The sequence below is a fragment of the Lepisma saccharinum genome, chromosome 4 (assembly GCF_977018435.1).
Source record: "Lepisma saccharinum chromosome 4, izLepSacc3.1, whole genome shotgun sequence".
NCBI lineage: Eukaryota > Metazoa > Arthropoda > Insecta > Zygentoma > Lepismatidae > Lepisma > Lepisma saccharinum.
Genome location: NC_139232.1, coordinates 7403358 through 7423018, shown reverse-complemented (window position 1 = coordinate 7423018; position 19661 = coordinate 7403358). Strand labels below are relative to the sequence as shown.

The 19661-nt window shown below is 39.6% G+C and overlaps 2 protein-coding genes across 4 annotated transcripts in view; one reads left to right on the top strand and one right to left on the bottom strand.

Moving 5' to 3' along the window:
* Positions 1-19661, bottom strand: part of gprs (speckle type BTB/POZ protein) — a 352627-nt gene that overhangs the window by 253959 nt on the left and 79007 nt on the right. The gene's annotated exons all lie outside the window — the stretch shown is intronic.
* Positions 1-19661, top strand: part of LOC145986365 (alpha-amylase-like) — a 307352-nt gene that overhangs the window by 222243 nt on the left and 65448 nt on the right. The window contains exon 1 of one of the 3 annotated variants that reach the window (XM_083120264.1): positions 12780-12887. The exons of 1 other annotated variant lie outside the window; for it this stretch is intronic. The gene's annotated coding sequence lies outside the window, so the exon portion shown is untranslated. Of the gene's footprint in view, positions 1-12779; positions 12888-17921; positions 17981-19661 lie in introns of those variants that run through there. One more of the 3 variants, XM_083120263.1, reaches the window with a different exon arrangement.

The window sequence follows — 19661 nt, the reverse complement described above, 5'->3', positions numbered from 1 at the left end:
TTTGAAAGGTTTAACAACCTTTCGACGCCTAGAATGATAAAAGCAAGCTCCTACCCGGAGCTCGCTCTCTTTTGATTCTGACACTCATCGACGCTACATGGAGAATTAGTCCGATTACATTACAACACGTTACACTGCTAACTACGACGATGGAACACGGAGTTACCGCTGCCTAGCATGCTACAAGGCGCAAGGGAACGCTCAGCTTGGTGAACTGAGGGTCGCTGGATAGAACCTTGGAACTGTCACGATTCGGTCTGCGAGAAGCATTAGGACAAGACATCACACACATCTACCAGGTATGAACAAGCGTGAATAACTTTTTACACCAACTTTCCACATCTCTACCCTCCTACGGAGCAGGTTCAGCCATCAGATATTATTAAGCTCTACCTAAATGTTTAAATGAAACTTCCCTGTGACCTCTCAGAGCCCAGGTAAACGGGCTTACAACATGGTGGAGGTGCTTCAGGCCCTTTTTGCAATTAAGTACCCTCCTGTACGAATTGCTTTACATTAAACTAGTCTCCCTCCCCCCTCCCTCCCACTTTGGGAGCATTTTTAAAGTAAATTTTTAGTAATTCCAACTCATACTCCCACAGTACGCTTAAGATGCGTCAGACCCAGTGACAATTATGTGTATTACCCTATGGACAACAACCCCTCTTTTTCTTTTATGCCGAGCCCCCCCCTTTTTCAACAAAATCTAGTTCTTCTGCATAATATGTATTCAAGCATCATTCACACAGGAATGAGAACACTTGCTTATACTTATTTGACCAGCGATATATTAATGACATAAATAACTGTATGCCCATACTTTCATTTGTTCTTTGGTCAGCACGACGAACCTTCGTTTATGAATACGTTACAGATAGCGTTGCACGAACACCTAGATTCCTCCCTCGACCAAATCATAGAGTTAGCAACTGCAATCACGGCAAATCCAATAAATTCACGACCTTTGTCCCCAATTCCCTCCCCTCCACTAACACGGTTAAGGTCTGCTAATAGAAATTACCCTCAATTTGTCCTTGGACTACAAACACCCAACAAAAACCAACCCCAACCCTTAGCAAGTACCCCAGCTCCCGTTTCAACTTCCTCTAACACTGTTAATAGTTCTGGTAACGTAGCTGTACAAATTTCCACCACTAACATGGCCACCCCAATCCCCACTGCATTGTACCCGGCACCATTTAGCGGAAATGACCCTAAGCACATTGACTCATTTTTCCTCAAGTTCCAAAATGTAGCACACGCCGCAGGATGGTCGGAAGCTAAGCGTAAAGAGATGTTACCTTTATTTTTGACGGACACCGCTTTAACTTATTTTCATGACATACAGAAACGACCCAATTTTGTAGACTTGACATATACCCATATCAAAGACGAGCTAAGTACGCTATTTAAGGGATCGTACCTGTTAGCAGATCCCGTACAGATAATACTCCAAAGAAAACAAATGATAACCGAACCCATCCATACCTATGTTATTGCTAAAAAGGCATTAGTCCAGCAATACTTTCCGAACGCCACTGAAGAACAAACTCTCTCTTACATCATCACGGGACTGCGAGCCAAATACATTGGCTGTTTAACCAACAAGCATTTTGCTAGAACAGAAGAATTAATTGCCCACCTACAGAATTTCGAACGCCAGCAGTCATTAATTAATTCACGTATGTTGGAAGAGAAATTGGAAATAGATCAGGCAATTGCACAGGCAAGCTTACCCCAGACATTTACCCCGTCACCACTTCACAGCTGTTCGCATGCACAGGTCTATTCCCCCCTCCCCAGTAATGCACTCAACCCGACTCAGCAGTTTGTGTCATACAACCAGTATCCATCTCCTTTCCTTCCACCATCGACTCATCAAGTCCAAAGTCTACAGTCCAATCCAGCACCCGTAAATAATTCTCACACAGTGTATCAAGGAATGTATCATGTACCGAGGTCTGATAGTGCCCGCTGCGCGGCGAAACCAGCCGTAGCCACAGTGGAACACGCTCAAAATGCTACCTCTTGTGATGAAATAAACAAACTCTCGTCACAAATGTCGAGCATGTCTCTCTTTTCGAACGAACAGATGAATGCAAGTTCTCTTTTTAGTTTTTGTTCAAATGTGTTGGAATTTGCGAAAACGGCTAATCAAAACGCACAGAACAGAGGTTTCAACAAGGGGAATACTAACTCTTTCTACAGAAATAATAATAATCATAGAGCTAATCACAGAGGTAACTTTCGGTCGAACTCACGAGGCCAGTTCAGAGGTAATAGTAACAAGAGGTTTCAACGTCGAGATCAGGCTAATCGCGACGATGCAAATACCTCAGCCTGCAGGTTTTGCGGTCGTTATAATCACGAGAGCGACAATTGCTTTTACAAGCCACAACGAGAGAGCAGTTTAAACTAAAATCGTCTTCGACTTGCGGGAACGAAATCGAAGATAATAGCAGATTAGATAAAGTTCCTATAATTGAGAGAAATGGCCTATACTTTATTAATAGTAGCATACAAGGGAAACAGGTAGATTTACTTATTGACGTGGGTTCCCAAATCTCAATTTATCCTTCCCACCTTCTCCCTACTGAAAGAAAAACATACAAGGTACAATCCACAATCCAAGGTGTGTCCGGATCGAAACTGAGTGTGTCTGAAATTGTAGTTCTTCCTATCATAATTGGAAAGCGTAAATAATCGCACCCATTTAGAATAGTAGATTCAACTAACGTCCCTCCCCTTTTAGGAAATGACTTTTTACGAACGCAGAGCTGCGAAATGTCGTTGAAAGACAACACAATAACTCTTTGTCATTTAGGACGTACTCCAAATTATAGTATTTTAAGATCAAAGTACAAGACTCACCAGCTGTCGCATGACATATTTACCCAAATTGAGAATGTAAATGTGTATGAGGGAAAAGCTACCCTTTCAAACGCAGTTCAGTTAAGTCCTCGATCCAAGACTTATATCAATTTGAACATTATCACTACAACACCTAATACCCATAAGCCTGTACTTTTTACACCATCTGCTTCCCTTATGAGCCAGCATCCAGTAGTCCTTCCCAATGCTGCAGTAAACCCGCAGTCACCTGTCATTCACATACACAACCCTACGGAAACCACAATCACTTTGGAAAGTGACACAATATTAGGCGAAATATCGACATGTGAAATTTTAACTGACGTTACTTCCGTTTGGGAACATAAAAGTGAAGATGTTGCATTTTCATACTCTTGTAATGAAAATACTACAGTAAAGCAACAACTTAGTCAAAGTCAAAAGAAATTTGACCCCTCCCTCCTCACAGTTAACCCTGATATTCCCAGAGAAGAAAGAGAAAAAATCCTAAAGCTCGCATACACGTATGCAGATATTTTTCTCTGGCCAGGGGATAAATTAACTAAAACCAATGTATTGGAATATGATATCAAACTGACAGATGACACCCCAGTGTATGCCAAAACCTACCCTATTCCTTTTCATTACCGAGAACCCATGAAACAGGAAGTTCAGAAATTACTAGACCAAGGTGTTATAGAACGCTGTGAAGGGAGTCCCTATCGACACCCAGTCCTATTAGTTAAGAAACCCAATGGGACTTACCGTTTTATCTCTGACCTCCGCGACCTTAACAGAATAATAGCTCCGATTTCCTTACAATCCCCAGACATAAAAACCATCATGACAGAGATGGCTGGAAAGAAATATTACTCAATTTTAGATATGTCCAGTGCATTCTTTCAGGTTTCATTAACAGAGCGTTCTAAGGACATTACCGCCTTTTCTATTAACAATCTTGGCAGTTTTAGATATGCTAGGTTATGCCAGGGATTGAAAACATCCCCCGGTGTAATGAACCGCGTAAGCGAACTTGCCCTTAGCGGAATAGACAGTTCAGAACTTTCTGTTTACACTGATGATATTATTATTTACAGTTCAAATCTCCCACACATGCTTAACATACTGGACAGAGTGTTTCAAAAGTTACGAACAGCATCCCTTAAGTTATCACCCTCTAAGTGTAGGCTAGCTTTTACCGAAGTAAAAGTCCTTGGTAACTTGGTATCTCAAAAGGGAGTTAAGATTTCAGAACACATTCTTAAAGCTATTTTGGAATATCCCACCCCTACCACCAAACGCAAGCTTCGTAGTTTTCTAGGACTTGTCAATTTCATTCGACGATTTGTGCAAGGTTTTGCAGGACCAACAGAATGTTTATTTAAGCTTATTAAAAAGAATGTTAAGTTTCAATGGACTAATGAACACCAGAAAAGCTTCGAAACACTGAAAGAAATGATCACCTCCGCCCCTATCCTCCGCCCTTATGACCCTAAACGCCCCTCATATGTATACATTGATGCGAGCGGAATTGGCATTGGAGGAGCCTTGTTACAGCCTGATGAAGAAGGAAATTTACATCCATGTGCCTATTGTTCACGAGCCTTAACAGACACAGAGAAAAGAGCTGACACATTTTCACTCGAAATTGCAGGTGCATATTATGTTTTGAAAACTTTCAAATTTTTTCTTATGAGTCAACATTTTGTGGTTCTCACAGACAACAAAGCCTTATCCTATCTTCGTTCAACTAAACACCATAGTTCTATTTTAGGAAGAAGAGCCCTTTATTTTCAGAATTTTGATTTCGAAATAAGGCATGTCAGCGCTAGTAAAAATGAACTTGCGGATGCACTTTCCCGTGCAAGTTTACCGCTTGACAAGACTAATCATGACAAGAAAGATGATGATGATGATGACTTATTCTTTCATCAAGTATTTCATGCACAAGCAGCAGATTTTGATATTAGTTCAGAACAACGTAAAGACCCCTATTTCAGAGACATTATTGACTTATTAGAAAACAAAGACAAACCTAGTAATCCAAAACTAGAAAAGCTTTCGTATTCTTATGTACTCAAAAATGGAGTCTTATACAGGACTAATAAAATCAAAACTGGTAATCGGGATAGACTTTGTATTCCTCATGCAGTAAGAAATCAAGTTTTCGACCTTATTCATGCACACAAAATGAATGGAAGTCACCAAGGTGCACAAAAGACATATAATTTAATGCTTATGCGTTACTTTTTCCCCAATATGAAGAAATTTGTGTACGATAAGGTTCGACATTGCATCCCTTGTCAGATCTCAAAGAAACCACAGGGCCTCCCCCATGGCGCAGTGGTAGCGTCGGTGCCTTGTAATCAAGGGGTCCCGGGTTCGATACCCGGTGGAGGCACAAGTGGTTCGGATCCCACTTTAAACTGTAGGTCCAGTCCCGATTAGCCATACTGTGCATAAAGTGGACTTAAAACACCAAATCAACAACAACAATCAAAGAAACCACAAGGTTCTAAACCGCATACGCTGCAAACATTTCAACCAGCCCAAATCCCTTTCCAACGAATTCATATTGACGTATGTGGTCCTTTAGTCTCTTCAAAAACGCACAAATACAAATATTTCCTATCAGTAGTCGATAGTTGTTCAAGGTACGTAATAACAGCTCCTTTGGCTAATCACGATGCACAAAACATAGCAACAGCCCTAGTTGAGAAAGTCTTTTTAGTCCATGGCATCCCGGAAACGATCTATTTAGATCGTTCAACACCCAATTCAAGTTTACTCTTACGAGAATTAGCTAATATTACAGGCGTACAACTAAAATATGTAGATACTTGTGCCCATTTCACGAATGGATTAGTTGAAAGTTCATTTAGTTACTTAAAGAAAGTTATGAGAGTTTTTGTATTAGAGAAAAAAGCTTCATGGTGTGACTATTTAGATAGCGCAGCGTTCAGCCACAACGTTACAATCCATTCTGGATCCCTCCAGAGCCCGTATTTTACTTTGTTTGGCTACAACCCAAGGATCTTAGCTGACGCAGTCCTTCCTTCGAACCCCGACAATGTTTCCCAGACGAACGCACAGAGACTTGAACTCCTGACCTCCATACGTAAGACCGCACATGACAACTTGAACAAGCGTTACGAACAGCAGAAAAAGTACGTAGACCGCACTTCTAGGAAAATGCAGTACTCACCAGGACAACATGTATGGATTCTACATGCCACTCCAACTCCAGGCGTGTCAAAAGCCTTTGCGTCCTCTTATAAGTACAAAGGAACTATTCTTCGCAAAGTTAATGAGAATTCCTACGAAGTAACTTACATCGCCGGCAGGAATAAACAAAAGACTGACACTATTACTATTTCTAGACTCAAAGCCCGCTACGACTAGTGCCATGATAACCCCACTAACATTCATTAACACGCCACTCCGTTGTCACTCGCTTTAGCCTCCTCGCTCCTCGTTGCGTACATGCTAGCATCCCCTGATCCAACATTTTCTCACGCTCATCGACTCCCCTCCCCCCTCTTTCCACTTCCAGTGCTCGCACTGCATTTCTGCGTTAGAACGAACTCATTTTTATTTTTTAATACAACATGGTCATTTTTATTTTTAACAAGATCAGGACTACAGAATGCTATCTCAATCGTCGGAACATTTATAATACATCTCTTGCCTAATAATTAATTTTTTTTACAGATATTTTAATGTTATTTTATAATTTGCGATTCAACGCATAGTAATAGTCAGAACATATCACTTAGCTGATTTGACTAATAAGTACTTAGTGTGTTTATGATCCTAACTAGCAAATATTTTTTTTCCCCATTTGCTGGTACATATACGCTCAAATGAAGAAAAAGTACAAAGAAATAAAGAACGAATGAACTAAGATAGAACAAGATCAATGATTTAAAGAACAAATGAACTGCGTAGAACTTGCTTGAACAATTGGCTTTTTGGCCATAGCAATTTTTTTTATTTACGCTTAGGTGTAACGCGAACTGCTTCTTTGAAAGCTGCAATGCACTAAATATGTTAATAAAGCATATAATAAAATAGGCAAATGTTCCCACTCTCTCCTTTAATTTTATAGTTCAAATATTGATAGCATACAACATGGTATAGCTCATATCCCATGAAATTACAACCTACTCTATTTTTCAATGAACTTTTACACAAATATATTACTTACTCTTTTTCACTTCTTTTTCAATTTTTTTTTATTAGCAGCGAATCGAAGGCGCTTAAACCTTTGTCCACAAGACACGTAAAATTCTTACAATTGCTTTTATAAACGACATTTACACATATTACAGAAGGAAATGTCTCGTAATCACTTAGTTCGTTCTATCATCGCTGAATTCTCCTTTCTTTTCTCATTTCATTCCGGCTAAGCCGAATATTCTAACTTCCCCCCCTCCGTTGCACCCCGGCGAACTTTCCTTACAACATGGAATTATTCCACCTACTCCCCCCCCCCCCCGTTGCTGCCCCGGCGAACTTTTCTTCAGGTAAACCTGTTAATCATAAACACGCCCCCTTAAAAACTCTACATCATATAAGTAACAACGCCCCTTCGCCGTCATTCAAATTAGACATTACCTCCCCTCCCCCCCAAAATAATTCACCAGTTTTAACTGAAAGTCCCTTTTCAATCGATTTTATAACCCGTCATCATTTATTGTAACCCTGCTCCACTACCTTTTGCTTTTTCCTAATTTATCCCTTTTTGCGCTTGTTTCATTTTCTCATCGCCACGGATGCTACCGGACCCATGACGACCAACGGCTTGTACCATCGAGCGACAGACCTAGGCTCATCGCAGAGACCGACAACGATTTTGTGGAATTCCAGCACCAAAGGACCCGTTCCCGTCTGGACCCCATGGCTGATTTTTCCATCTCCCACGCCGCGACCCAGATGTGGAGCGCTTTACCCAGGACGTTTCTTGCCCCGAAGCGCCATCGAAAATTTGACTTCCAGAAGGCCCCTCCCACTGAGTGCATCCTGCTCCTGTTTCCTGACGTCATATGATGCATATGTTATTTTTCATCGGCTAAAAGTGTTCCGGTGCTCAGCTACTTCAACTACCGTAAGGCACACGCACTTAGTACACACGCATGTCCTTTACAGTGCCAAAGTTTGTGCCCATGGGTGCTGCCCATACTGGATTAGAGATACGTCTCTTTCTTTTGTTTTTTTTTTATCGTCAGCCGCACAGAACGTCCAGCCTATGGCGGCATGCAGTTTACAGAGTTGCCATAGGTAACATACCTCAAGGCTCCGCCCAGCATCGTGTATGTTCAGCCGAGTGTACTTTGAACTCAGCAAACAGTAAATACAACCGCTTGCGGTTCCCGGCGTTTCTTCACACTGTGCTGACATGTGTTTTTTTTTTATTATTATTATTGTGCTGTCATCATTCAATCAAAACTAGTTCAGTGTCACACTTATGTAATTATTTTCTCCATGCCTCAGAACTTAGTTATTTGTGCTCGTACTTTTTGAGTTTATAAGAGGCTATGACCTACAATTTAATTTTTTTTTATTATTCTACGTGTTTTATATTTTTTTTTTCTCAACGGTGTTTGGTGCCACGATATGATATGACTATTCTGGTGATTTCAATTTTTTTTACGGTGATGTGATTCTTCTACTGATTGGTTTACTGTATTGGTTTTCTAAGAGTTTTGATATGTTAATAAATCATAATTTTTAAATATAATCTTCTCCGGACGAGGTAGTCGACCATCACAGAGTGGTTCGATTATTTCAACAAGGGGAATGTAGAGATATGGAGACCATTAAACCGAGAAAACCTCGTCATGTTAATATTCACACTTTTTTATTTCCTGAACTTGTCCGACCAGCGAGTGATCCCAAGAATGCACTAACTTGTAACTTCCGTAAAACAAGGAACTAGAAAGGCAAACGCGTGGATCTAAACAGGATCTACCGCGTTTGAAAGGTTTAACAACCTTTCGACGCCTAGAATGATAAAAGCAAGCTCCTACCCGGAGCTCGCTCTCTTTTGATTCTGACACTCATCGACGCTACATGGAGAATTAGTCCGATTACATTACAACACGTTACACTGCTAACTACGACGATGGAACACGGAGTTACCGCTGCCTAGCATGCTACAAGGCGCAAGGGAACGCTCAGCTTGGTGAACTGAGGGTCGCTGGATAGAACCTTGGAACTGTCACGATTCGGTCTGCGAGAAGCATTAGGACATCACACACATCTACCAGGTATGAACAAGCGTGAATAACCTTTTACACCAACTTTCCATATCTCTACCCTCCTACGGAGCAGGTTCAGCCATCAGATATTATTAAGCTCTACCTAAATGTTTAAATGAAACTTCCCTGTGACCTCTCAGAGCCCAGGTAAACGGGCTTACAACAATATATAACATTTACATTTAACTTAGTCGATATCCCTAGATTACAGTAACTAAAAACATATAACTCTTTGGGATCTATCTACATACTAAATTTTATAAAGAGATAGATTTGAGGTTTTTTAAATGGGTGGAGTCACGGAGAATTTCGAGGGCCAGTGTCCCTCGTCCCCAATAACGACGCCCCTGCTGTTGCGTTAGAAAACAATGCACTGCAGTGTGTGCATTTACTGCTTTCATTACAAGTGTATCCACTCCCTCCACAGAGGCACACGCACATAAAGCGAAAATTTGATTCACATACATCTGATATGGCTATATAAGAAATCATACGCATCATAATACCACACAAACCAACACAGGTCAAGCCATATGTCAGATATTGGAAACATGTATGAATTTCATACGCTTTCATAAATATATGATATATAAAATGCCTTCGCAAGATTAGGGACAATACAATTTATTTGATTGATTGATTTGCTTCATTTTACTTCGCCTTTTGTGCCACTTTTGGCTAATTTGCGAAGATGGGGTGAGTGATGATATGACGAAATTGATGAATGGACACTTACAAACATCCAACCCCAGGCCGGGATTCGAATCCGGGACCCCTGGCGTCTCTAGCAAGATGTGCTAACCATTCCGCCACGGAGGCCGGCCACAATTTATTTGAGGTAGGGTGACAGTTGATTGGCTTTCTGGATGGTTTTGTGTGTTCTTTGCCCATAATGTACCCAGATTCTTTATTATTATTATTATTAATAAGGAAATCTGGTCCAAACCTCACAAATCTATACAGTTGTTTTCGCAAGAAGTGCGGCAAATTGTCACTGCGTGGCGCTCAGTCTCACTGTTATATAACGCCACGAATTCCATGTGGTATAAATTGGAACTACTAGCACACTCTTTCACGAAAGCGAAATCTGTTTAGGGTTTTTAATTCGTTCTTATAATTCACTATTTTTCTCTCTCTCACAGGTTATTTTTTGAGGATGAACGATGAAGTTATGAAATACATGAATGAAGAAGCACAAATATACAAATTTTCGCAGAGCAGTGCTCGAAGTGAGACAATACTTTATATATGTAAATATACATAAAATGTGTCCTTTATGTGAATTAGGGGTGGGGAGAAAGTGCCTTGCCCCTTCCCCCCGAAAGTTGGCGCCTATGCTGTATGCCCCAGGATCCCGCACCCACCCAGGGCCGACCATGGCTGGATTAATTCTTTGTGAAAATTCTGTTATGCCGATATCCCCCCCCCCCAAATTTATCTTATTTTGTCGCCTCTGGCATACAGTATATCGGGATCTATAATCAATATTCTTTCAGAGGTCTGAAAAAAATCAGAGCCTTTTGTTCCTTAGTCTGAAGTATGGTGTCCTACATAATGACAATATAAAGAATATTAGAATTTATTGATTTATTAGCTTCATTTTATTTCGCTTCTTGTGCCACTTTTAGCTAACTTGCGAAGATGGGGATGAGTGATGATAGGATGAACTTAGAGGATACTAGTGTTTCCAATTTAGTAACTAATCGTGGATCATTTTGACATATTTAAACATATCCAAAATTACTGAAATCATATTCTAAACAAAGTAGTACTTAAATATAGTGTTCAAATATTGTATCAAAAATAGTTAATATGTATTTTTCGTTTACGTGTAGAATAAAATCATGACATGATTTTTCACACACACAGAAAAATAATTGCATCATATCGATTGATGCACCAGAATGCATCGATTGATGCATTAAAGTGTGTTTTATGGCTTCTTCAAAGAATCAGATTCACATTTGATGCACTTGGGTGCATTTTTGTATGTCGAGAAAGAAACACCAAAGTGCATCATTTGATTCAAGTGAGGATTTATTTCAGTCGAGATGCACTTCAATGCATCTGTTGATGTGTTTTGATGAACCAGAATACATCTTATTTGATGGTGCACTTAAACGTTTCATCTGAGCTACATAAACTCTGTAGCTCAGACCAAACGTTTAAGTGCATCATCCAAAAATATGCAGAAGGTTCATAAAGGAACATCAACTGATGCATTGAAGTGCATCTCGACTGAAATAAATCCTCACTTGAATCAAATGATGCACTTTGGTGTTTCTTTCTCGACATACAAAAATGCACCCAAGTGCATCAAATGTGAATCTGATTCTTTGAAGAAGCCATAAAACACACTTTAATGCATCAATCGATGCATTCTGGTGCATCAATCGATAAAATGCATTTAGTTCTCTGAGTGCAACAGGGAATTGGAATCAAATAATAAGGGGTGTAAGGGGTGACCTTCCACGTAGCACACCCAATTGTCAACCTCACTTCCACTAGTACACCCTGGACTGCATTTTGCAGACGAACGAGGCTCTGGCGACTGGCCCAATAGTCAGTATAATTGTGTGTGTTTTGTCCTTGTGTGTACTGAGTGCCCCTTTACAGCTTCAGCTTTTAACCAAAGTCAGAAAATTTTAAGAATTTAGTTGTGCAGCATTACAGTTGTGCTATTTTAGTTATGGTAAGGGGCTGCCCCGTATAGTGTGACAGGTGCAAAATAGCCTTAGTGCTGACGCACCCAAAATTTTAAGTCCAAATTCAGAAATTCAAATAATAATTTTGAAACTTTTATTAGCATGGCATAATTGAGTTTGAGTTTTTTTAAAGTCCACTTAATACACATAAGGCTAATCGGGACTGGACCTACAGTTTTAGAGTGGGATGAGAATCCCTATGTGCCTCCACCGGCTGCCTGGTATAATTATCAGTTTTAACCTTCATCTGCTTATTCCTCTTAGATAATAATACGAAGCGTACATACATATAAAGTTAATGTAATTACATTAATAATGCTTAAATTATGCTTTTGTGGGGCACCTGTACTTCAGACTAAGAGACACGAATCTGATAAAACGATTACAGGCCCCGCGAATATTGAGTGGCCCAGGCTCTGTGTCCCCTTATCACTGTCAGCCAGCATGGTTTGCTACACTCTTCTCTGGAGCAAGCGAATGAAAGCAAGCTTCTGCGCACGCCAATGAACACGTCAAAGGGAACGGGATTGCGTGGAGAGGAAACGACTGCAGTTACCAACCTTCGCAGCAGTCTGTAGTGCTTTGCTCTGCCGACTTGATACTTCCCCCCTTCGCCGCACTATTCGCAGCCTTGCTACACAGATTAGGGGAATAGGGTATAGAAGCTATGGAATCAAATCAACTTGAGTCTAGCATGATCTTTCCCGTCATGGTAACCGATTGTCCCGAACAACATCCCTCAGCTCTCTTTTATTTACCCTTCCGTTCAATTCTTATTGCGTGCAGAAGAGAGATTCATGAAACGGATTTTCTATTCACCAGAAAACCAGTACAAAGCGTTCGTGCAAATTACATGTCGCATTCACAACAAAATTAACTTCCGGAAATCATTACCCCATTTGCTCCTCACCTATATATACTTTTTGTAGGGAAACTAAGTGAAAAATATAACGGAAGGAGGTGCCGTAAGCACGTGGTAATGGGGTATAACATTTTCACCTGATGGAGTAAATTAGTTGCAACTATTTGTAGCGAAGTCAAACTGTGTTTCGCCTCTGAACGAATCTATCAAGTAAGTACTATCTTTAGATACATAATTAAAATCAGTGTTCTGAAAGCTACTTTTTAAAAGTAACTGATTTACAGTTACTTGGTTCAAAAAGTGAATGAGTTACTTAGTTACTCATTTTAAAAATTAAATCAGTTACAGTTACTGGTATTTAAAAAATAACTGTAAGCAATGACTTCTTTCTATCACGACTACCACTTTTTTCAAATTAACGTAGCAATCCACACTAAACAATGAAGTTTTCGCGTGCCGAAAACTGATAAAAATAAAACAATTTTAACTAACTAACTAAACTAACTCTCTAGCCTTCTTAAATCCGAAGGTTCATGGCTGCAGCAACACAGGCCTTCCATCTGTCCCTACTTGAGCAAGTTCTATATACTCTTTTCCATCTCTACCGATTTCCTTTAGGTCCATCTCAACGTTGTTCCTCCATCTTCGTTTTGGCTTTCCTACAGGTCTCCTACTATCAGGTTTCCCAACAAGAATCCTGTGAACTCCTCTTTCCTCTCCCATTCGTGCCACATGGCCTGCCCACCTAAGTCGTCTTGATTTAATTATTCTAATAATATCTGGACATGAATACAAATTATGTAGTTCTAAATTATGTAACCTTCTCCACTCACCTGTCTCCTCATCCCTTTTAGGTCCAAAGATTTTCCTAAGGATCTTATTTTCAAATACTCTCAATTTATGTTCCTCTTTCAATGTAAGGGACCAAGTTTCACACCCATATAATACTACAGGCAAAATTACTGTTTTGTATATTTTAACTTTTAGTTTCTTAGATATTAAACGAGAAGACAAAAGTTTATGAAGAGAGAAGTAACATGCATTTCCTGAATTAAGCCTACTTTTTTTTTCCTCCTTAATATAATTTTCACTTGTTAATATTACTCCTAAGTATTTGAATTTGGAAACTGGTTCAAACGAGTTGTTATCAATAATTAGATTTTGATTATTACCTAACACTTGGTTTCGGCCTGTAAGCAAATATTTAGTTTTCTCTTTGTTAACTTCCAAACCTATCTCTTTAGCAGTTTTGAAAAATATTTTAGCATTAATCTTAATTGTATTTATATCATCCCCTAATAAGTCTACATCACCTGCATATGCTAACAACTGAGTCATACCATTTAATTTTAGTCCTTCGTTAGTTTTTTACCTTCCTAACATCATATTCTAAGGCAAAATTAAAGAGCAATGGAGATAATGCATCTCCTTGTTTTAACCCGTCATGAATTGTAAATTTGTCAGACATATTAATACCCACACGAATTTTACTTTCTGTTTCGCTGGTGCATAATTTTATCCTACTAACAAGCTTCTTAGGTATTCCAAACTCTACTAATATATTATATAATTTATCTCTTTTGACCGAATCATATGCTTTTTCGAAATCAATGAATAGCTGATGGACATTTTGATTATATTCCCACTTTTTTCAAGTGTCTGTCTGATGTGAAAATTTTGATCTGTAGTTGATCTGTTACGTTTATTACAATTTTATTCTAAATTATTATTGTTATTACATCCCCCACAAGACCATTGTACTGGATCCACCAGATGAGTGAATATCCAGCACAAATGATTTCATTATGTTTCTACATTTAATACAGGTATGTACACACAGTTATTCTATTTTAGTATTCGCTCGACCCTGTGGCCGAGTGGTTAGCTCATCGCGCTGCAATGCTAGGGGTCCCGGGTTCGAATCCCGCTCGGGCTTGGATGTTTGTGTTTGTCCGAATAATGAGAACCAATGTGAATACAGTGAAACTTGACATGTGTGAAAGATTGTGAAAAATGTGTGAATGACAGGGAATACTGCCGAATAGGGGTATTCCTTTTTAATTAAAAAAAAAGTGGTTAGCACATCGCGCTGCGACGCCAAGGGTCCCGGGTTCGAATCCCGGTCGGTATAGTTGTTTGTGAATGTCCATTTTCATCCATTTCATCATTTCATCACTCATCCCCATCTTCGCAAATTAGCCAAGAGGCACAAAACGCGAAGTAAAATAAACTAAATCAATCTATTTTAGTATTAACTTTTATATACTTAGTTCACGAAAACATTTAAATATTAGCCTTAAAGTTTATGTAGTAAGATTCTCACACAAAACTCTTGTTTTTGGAATTTTTAAAACTAAGGAACCATTTATTCTCTGGACTAAATAGTACAACATGAAAACATAATCTGTTTGCACTCACTTTTTTTTTATCAAACTGTTTTTACTTTGGTTATTCTGTTCGAATACTAACTAACTGAATTTTATTTCTGTTACAAACAATGATAAAACCAAGCTTTCCCGCTTTTTGTAACTTGAATTTGAAATGAGCGGTGACAATTTTCAAGGGGGGTCGACGCTCCTCCCCCCTTCCAAACACTCCTGTTGTCCATGCAAATACAGCATCGTTGTCAAGTACCAGATTGGTGGATTGAACGAGTCTATCGCGTTTCAACAGTCTATATACTTCAGCTTCGTTCTCTTTTATTATCACTTGCCTTGTTCGCGATACAAATCTAAAGAAACACGGAGATGTTGAAATATCCTGTGCGTCCATTAACAGCACTTATAAAAAGTAACGTTCTCGATAGATTACGCGAAAACTACACGGTTGCAATTTAATGCGGTGTTTTTATACAGTCCGTCACTGTCAGTAAAATTGCCTTAATTGTTTCCTTTCAGGATCGATGAGTTCAAAATTACACCATTTTCGGGATCTGTATTTTGTGGTTTTACACTAAAATCCGTGGAAAAAACTCCTAAGATGCGTTTACTACCGTTTATGCTCAATTGCACTTGAAAACGCTGTTAATGGAATCAGCATTTTCTATATGGATAAAAGCAATCTTCTAAATTTCACAATAAATATGTGCGTGTAACAATACTCTCGCGAATAAACATATATATATTCATATCATATAGCACTATATTTATATTTACATTTTGTTATTTCAGTATTAAGTACCCTTTGTGCACAGATAAGGCAATCCGGACTGGACCTACAGTTTACAGTGGGATACGAACTACTGTGTGCTTTCGAACTCTGGGTCCTTTCTTTACAAGGCGAGGTCGCTATCACTACGGCAACGGAGAAGCCACACATTTTTTATTACTTAGCGTTGCTTTTCTATCATTTGTGGTTCATTGCTTATGAGGATGAGCGATGATCAGATGAAGGTGATGAAGGTACACTCACAGTGAACAACTAACTATACCCAGCCAGGGAACTTGAGTGGCGAGTTAAAAAACCAGGACCTCTTATTCCAACAATGATCCGACGCGACGCAACACGACGGGAAACAACTAGGGGTTTACGTGTTCCCAGTGGGTGTAATTAGTACCACAACACTCTTTCTTCTTCTTCTTCTATCCAAACCAACCCAGTCTAACCTAACCTAACCTAGCCTCACTAATGACGTCACGTCAGACAATCGGACACGTCAGCCAATCGGATTGCTTAAAACTGTAGTGGCAGCAATCACTACCGTTTCCCCAGTCAACATGGTGACTGAAATGGAATATGCTTGGCTTTAATACTTCAATTTCTGCAAGCATTCCTAACGTTAGCAATTAGCTACGTTTATGTATATCGATAAAGTTCAACGGCAGATCTCACGAATAAAAAGAGCTAAATATAAATATAATATATCTTGTTTACAGTGGCGGCGATTGGGTTCCAAGACTGGGCAAGGGGGGGGGGGGGGCGGAGGTGCCAAAACTAGGGGGCAAGAGTGGCTGTTTATGTTTTCAAGTGTTACATTATTGTAATTTGTAATCCTGCATTAATACCACAGAAAAGGGTATACCCTTATCTGTGTCAATACACTGCGTGCACATTAGCTCGAGGAGAGATGGTAACTGTGGGCGCACGTATACATTATGTTCGAGCAATATAACTGTCCTGTTAGTCTGGTCGAAGATGCCCAAAATTTGAGAATTTAGCAAGTCACTCCCCCTCCCCCCACACTCCCCAGTTGGACGACAATGGACCTAAAAACACCCCACATGATATTTGGAATCCGGGCGACATTTTCCGATCGTGTCCCACACATTTTTATTTTTTCCATTGGGAAAACATGCCCAGAATGTAGGCATCCCCGCCGAACCTGCACTATGCCCTCAACGACTTTGATGTTTTATTTTATCTTGAGCTCAGAGGTATGCAGAGATCCAATTAAGTCAGAGAGTTACACAATAAACATTCATTGCAGAAACATTACAGTTACATATAATATTATAACTATATTATGTTAAGAAAAGAGTACAAGTCATGACTTAAGTACTTGCTTAACATGAAAAGAGTGTACAAGTTACAACTTAAGTACTTACCTATTGTTAGGCAAATACTTAACATCATACTCAGTCCCTCAACACCCACTATCAAATGTTATGGAGTTTTGCTGTGTCATGATAGAAACAGGTTAGACCTAGGGGGGAACCATAGCTGTGTGAGTCAAGTGCATACTGCATACCTTTGAGCTGAAGTTTTTTTTAAAAAAATTAAAGGGATTAAATCTTTGGAGAGTCAAAGAGCAGGTTCGGCGGGAGTGCATACATTCTAGGCATGTTATCCTTATGGGAAAAATAAAAAGTGTGGGGCACGGCCGGTAAATGTAGCTCGGATGCCAAATTTTGTGTGGGGTGTTTTTAGATCAATTATCACCCAATGGTGCGGGTGACTTGCTTCACTATAAAAAAAATGGACTTTTTGCAAATTTTGGACAGAGTTTCTGCCCCATTCAATGGTTTTTGCCCTCTTTCCGCACCCCAGTCACTTTTTCCTGGCGTCGGCACTGAAAGAATTACTTGTGTTTTGTTGTGTGTGTGACATGAATATGCATCCCGATTTTGCGTGAGGGGGAGGAGGTCACTGTAAATGCAAGAAAGAACAGCATCATCTGCGTCACGCATCTTTGAGAAGTCACGAGGCCCTGTGACTTGAATGTCAGAGCGAGTCAATAGTAGCTGTAATCACTGGTTGCATAACACGGAATAAATTAATAGGCGAAGGTCGAAGAGGTCAGTTGAAGCGTCACCCTGGCGAGTTGTTGGCTTTCCTGAACGCTGAGAGCATACAGGACAGTGAAGGTAAGTTTTACCAGCCATCGTTTGTTTGATTTGTTGTTTTAAGTCCACTTTATGCACTGAAAGGCTAAAAAGGAACTGGACCTACAGCTTAAAGTGGTATCCGAATTATTGTACCAAGTGTCTACACCGAGTATCAAACTTGGGACCCCTTGATTAAAAGTCAACGACGTTACAACTATGCCATTTGGGGAGGCCCCGGTTTACCAGTTGTATTGAGTCATTGACTTGGTTTATTTTACTTCGCTTTTCTCGCTATCCTGAAATCACAGACGTGTTAGATCTTGTGATTATATATTTATTTTCTCGGCAATATTAATAATAATAATAATAATAATAATAATAATAATAATGAATGCTCTTTTCTGGAGGTACGTGCTAGTGGTACCGATGTATTTTTAAAGGTCTGAATGAAAATAAAAAAAAATATTTTAATGAAGGAAATGCGTGGGTGTGTTTGATGCACGATCATTTATGAACATAATTAGCACAATAACAAATAATAATAATTAACTTAAAGAGTATCGAAACTTTACTTTCCAGAAAAATGCGCGGATAATAAATAAAAAAATATTTATTGTAATATAAATATGTATTATTATTATTATTAGTGGTGGTCGTGATGGTGATAGTAGTACAGTCCATACCAAAAGTTTAAGACAACCAATTTTTTTCGTATAAATGAATCCTGACCGAAAGTTTTTGTTACAAATATGGAGTGAAATTCTATGGAAATAATATTGGTCTAGGAATTAATTCGTGCGCCTGGACAAGAGATGGCGTAACGAGCGTATCGTCCCACAGTTCCGCGTAGCCACACATGCGTTGAAAACTCCTGTCAGCGCGCATCGTTCTTAGTATAGGGCAGTTGATTGACGCATCAACAACAGCATTTTGTAGTCAACTGAACATGGCGCAGTTCGTGCCAGATAAAGTGTTTTTGCGGGGTGTTCTGCTTCATTACTTTAACATGCAGAAAAGTGCTACCGAAAGTCATCGTATTTTGGTGGAAGTGTATGGTGACCATGCTGAGCGAACGTGTCAGAAGTGGTTTGCCCGGTTTAGAAGTGGTGATTTCGGCCTGGAAGACCAAGGGCGACCTGGACAGCCAAAAAAATTTGAATACGAAGAATTGAGAGCATTGCTCGATCAGGATTCGTGTCAAACGCAGGAAGAACTTGCAGAAGCATTAGGCGTTGATCAAACAACAGTTTCCAAACGCCTCAAAACCATGGGAATGATTCAAAAGATGTCACATTGGGTTCCACATGAATTGAAAGACAGAGACATTGAAAGACGAAAAACCATTTGCGAATTGCTGCTTCAAAGACAGAAAAGAAAGGGTTTTTTTTGCATCGCATTGTTACTGGCGATGAGAAGTGGATCCATTACGAGAACCCGGAACGAAAAAAGGCCTGGGTGAGGCCAGGTGAACCAGGTCCATCCCAACCGAAACGAGATATTCACTGTGTAAAGGTTATGCTGTGCATATGGTGGGATATGAAAGATGTGGTGTACTATGAGCTGCTGCAACCGGGTGAAACTATTAATGGAGAACGTTATCAACGACAATTAATGCGTTTGAAGCAAGCTCTGGCCAGGAAACGACCAGAATGGGAGAACAGACATGAAAACGCTCGCCCACATGTCGCAAAACCGGTCAAAACCTATTTAGAAAATGTCG